The sequence below is a fragment of the Augochlora pura genome, chromosome 4 (genome assembly GCF_028453695.1).
Source record: "Augochlora pura isolate Apur16 chromosome 4, APUR_v2.2.1, whole genome shotgun sequence".
NCBI lineage: Eukaryota > Metazoa > Arthropoda > Insecta > Hymenoptera > Halictidae > Augochlora > Augochlora pura.
This window is the reverse complement of record NC_135775.1, coordinates 21534268-21538756: the sequence shown is the minus strand read 5'-3', so window position 1 is coordinate 21538756 and position 4489 is coordinate 21534268.

Sequence of the window (4489 nt, the reverse complement as noted above, 5' to 3'; positions counted from 1 at the left end):
TTTCGAATAGCAGGCCGCACGGTTAGCTAAGCACCTTTATATGCTCGCGAGCACGTAATGAGGCTACCCCTCTAACCGGTCTTAATATCGTTGTCCTGAAACAATCCTGTGACGGTGTCCTGGAGACGCGACCAACCGGCCCACCGGATCATGCCAGGTTGCCGCGCGTGCAATTTATGCGAGCCGATCCGCTTGTTCGCTAATGTTCCCAGAGTTAGCTCGCGGTGACTTTATTTTTATCGATACTTTTTGTCTATTAAACTTATTTGGCAATTACTGTAACAAAACTTGAGAAATGACTACATAGAAAATATAAAAAATTATTTTTATTAGAAATTATCCTTTTAGCCGTTTACTAGTTTTGTTTAAAAATCGTCTGATACATAGATCGCTCGATGCTCTCTGCAACGTGTCTGCCGATACAATAAATAACAATTAACAAGATAATTGCAAGGTCGAGGTCCCCGGAACTAGGTTCCGTTCTGCCAGTTACTTAGCACGCAAAGGAAATGTTGATCCCGAAGATCAACCATGTTCTGTGCGTTGGACCGAATCAGGCGAGGACGGAATTCGTAATCAAGTGGGACGGAACACGAAATTGATCGGCTCAAGAGATGCCTGGAGCTTTGGCCAGCCCGAAATTATCTATCCGTAGATTGTTTCGAGAAAGTGGGAACTTATAGTACTTAATATTTTATTTTATGGCTACCTGATATTTTCGCTGAGGATTGGAAATGGAATAGGGGCGAAGTTGAGCTGACTTCGTAGAAGGCGTTGGTTTGCGTCGACGACCGTGTATTTTACAGTCAAGAATGGCCGTTCGAACGGTTCTTTGACAACTTGAGAAAATAAAGAGAAAATTGGGCTGCCAGGGTCCGCGACTGCCGCGTTTTGCGAGAGCAAAGACTATATGCTCGACTTCGGGAGACGAAGGTTGCAGCATGCAAGGCGGATTCGAGATAACTATACTGGTCGATGCAACAAGACCTTTCGTCTTAAGGTCTGTAATACAGTAGTCAACTCTACTCCATAAAAATAATTACACTTCCGTAGCACACTAAGAATTATACTTTAGAATTATTCCTGTTACAATAATTAAACTACATATTTAACAAAATACCAAAATAAATAATCGTAAAATAAGATAAAATGATAATCAATTAAAAGCAATATTATTTTCCACACAGTTAAATAATCGGCAGTTCTATCGGTTACTCTACAACTGTTTACCATTTATTGAGTGAATGAAAGGAATGCGCTAATGAAATTGGAATCGAAGTAAACCGGAATAGGAATTTATTTCGACCAACAAATCAGTCGGAAGATAATCGCGCGGAGAGAGAGACATGAAAATGCGACGGGCCTGCCTCCTGTACATATGTATTCGCGGAAAGTTGGATGAGTGAAACATCCTGACCGTTGGAATATTTTTCCAGGGGTCCGGATACGTCGAGCCGAAGATTTCTGACCTCCTTCTGCATAGTTTATGTCTACCTTTGATATTCAAATGCATTGTTGTCGATGCCGGTATTCTTGGTCGTTGAATTGTAAAATGCGGCCGTCCGCGTTCTTATTTTTACTGGCGCGACTCGCGACAGGGCTGCGCGCCGAGCGCATTTGACAATAGAAAAACACGCGGAAAACATCGCCAGCATTATTGAATTACATTTTAATTATTTTAAAATCTCATTCATCCAGATGTTCTGAATCCGAATATTTGGTAAATGTGGAAACAAACTCTTAAATTAAATAAATATATATAATGCGGAGTAATAATGTTTTCTAGATAAGTAGGTAATTGGACAACGCCATTTTAGAAATTATTGCTATTATAATAATTAAATAACGCGAGTATTAGTGACTCTATTAATTACTCTACAGCGTTATGCTTCTTTTAATAATTAAACTGTATACGAATAAGATAAATTGAGAATAATATTGTTTTCCAGATTAGTAGGGAATTCTACAAATTATTTTATACTTCGAGTGTAAAAAGTTATTTATTATTACACGAAGCGAACCTTCGATTCGCGTATTTTTAGGAGCCTTTTATATATTATTCAAAGATTGACAAATCTGTCAACGTAAATATAAGACGATTTATTTCCAGACATTCAGCTGGAACGTCCAGCGACCCCGAAGCTTAAATACCGTGCAACAGGACGCGCAAATAAAGCAGTCGTTTAACGAAACATAATTTTGCAGCTGAAGAGAATCGCCTTATTTCCTGTCCGTTCAAAGGGTTGCGCGACCCTTAAATGCTTTTCGATTCAGGTAATTCGCGCCGAAAGCTGATACAATCTTGCGAGGCGTTCGCCAGGATTGGGCAAAGGAAAGATATTACGTTGGTAGAAGGGAGCTCATTCAAAGGAAATTTCGACCGAAATTGAAAGAGCCACGGTTGAGCTACGCTCCGGTTTCCATCCTCTCACTCTTTCTTCCTCTTCTTCCTCTCTCTCTCTCTCTTTCTCTCTCTTCCTTTTCCTTTTGAGCTTCCTGTTTATATTGTTTGCACACGGGACGATTTAAAGATACGCGTGATACCTCACGTACCTACAGTGAAATGAGCCCCTTTGAACGGTCGGGTGCGTTGAAGCATCGCGGTGCCGCAAATGCCACGGAATTCCCCCGGTTCCGATACCCAGCCTCGCGCTACTTCCGAGGTTCGTTATTGCCAGGCAAAGTCGAACCCGGTTTAATGAACCGAAAATAAGTGCCGGCGAAGTGTCGTTAACTCGGGATTTCCCCGGCTACGAAATATTCCGGGCTTCCTCGCGTTTCCGTTTCGCTCCACGTTTTTAACCGGTACCGCCGAAACACCGAATCAGATTACCGATGATTCCGTACGTAATCTACCAAGCGACTGCGTCTCCCGTTTCTACCGAACACGAAGTCGAACTAATTACTGTTAGAACTCGTTATGGAGCATCGACTAACACTGCTCGACGAATGGATAAAAATTGACCAAAATTGACTTACGATAATTCTGCGAAAAATTATTGCAAGATGACTGTTTCTTTAAATTCAAGAAACCTCTACTTTATAATACCTTTCCAGGATTTTAAGTTTGATGTATCCTCTTACTATTGTAATCGTTGAAACGCGAGGCCATGTTTGTCGTATTTAAAATTACCATATTAACCACTCAGCTGCGTCGATATATTTTGAAGATAAATATTGTTACGCGTTTTATCAATTATACCGGGTGTAGTCTTTTTGATAATTATTCTAAAATTATTCTAAAGCGTACGAAAATTATGAATATGTCGCCATAAGCATTTTGCAATAAATCGTAGAAGAATTATATTTATTATAAAATATAAAATTGTCATTTCCCTATGACGTGTATATACGTCGTACGCAGCTAACAGGTTAAGTATCGGTTGTCGTATTAAATATTGAAATAGCCGTAAAAATAATAGCGTAAAACTATCTAATAATTAGATAGTATTAAGTTAAACAGCGCAAAAATTTTTCTTTTCCATTCCGGTCCCCGTTTTTTAAGAATATCGAGCACCGTGGAACGCGACGGGGCATGGAACAGTTTCGCTCGCGAAGTCGGTGTTAACCGGACCCGGCGATTTTTATCATAATTCGGTCCTTTCGATGCTCGAACGCGGCCGGCGAAATTTTCTATTAAACACACACGGCGGAAAGGCTGCCCGCGAGCGAATTCGGGCGCCGGCACGGTTCCTCGCGAAATTCGTCGCTTTACACGCGAATTAGCTTGCGCGAAAGCGTCGCGGTAAACTCCGGGGGTCTCTAACTTGGCGGACGCGACGCGGCGCGCTGCTCAAAAATTTGTTCAACCACAGGGGAGAATCGTATTCGAGCCGCGACATTCTCTGTCCTTTCATTGACCGAGCGAAATTCAAGTGGCCTGATTAACGTTGTTAATTAAGTTCGGCCGGCAAACAATAGCAGGCTGAACGCAGTGTCGAATTTAGGATACGCCGTGGCTCGAGTGTCGGTTAATCAGCATACCCTGTGTCTCCGGGCCTCCTCCTGCTTCCGTGGAAAATGTTCAATTAGCATTTCGTCGCGGCCGGAATAATTAAGGTGTCTCGCCGCTAGGAAGAATATTTCATTGCCGCCCACTTCACATGTCCGCCGGCTCCTCGGCCGACGTCCTCCTCGTCTTTTTACGGTTCTACTTTTTCTTGGCCTCGTACCGGACGCGTCTGTTCCTTTTTATTTTCGAGGTTGCATCGACCCTTGAAATGATTAAAGTCAGAATCACGGTGTAGCTTTTATCCCTTACAATACACGCGACTTTATCTTTTTTGCATACAGATCTGTGGTCCACTTGCAAATGCTGTATTCTTTGTTCGTTACGAGTACATACGATATTATATGTAGAGGTCATATCATTTCTACAGATAGCGCCAAAAAATGTGAATATGTGCTAATAATATTTTAGAGAATAGCATTCTCAATATTACGAGTACAGTGTCTTACGTATATGAATTGTTAATTGGTCGCTGTACTC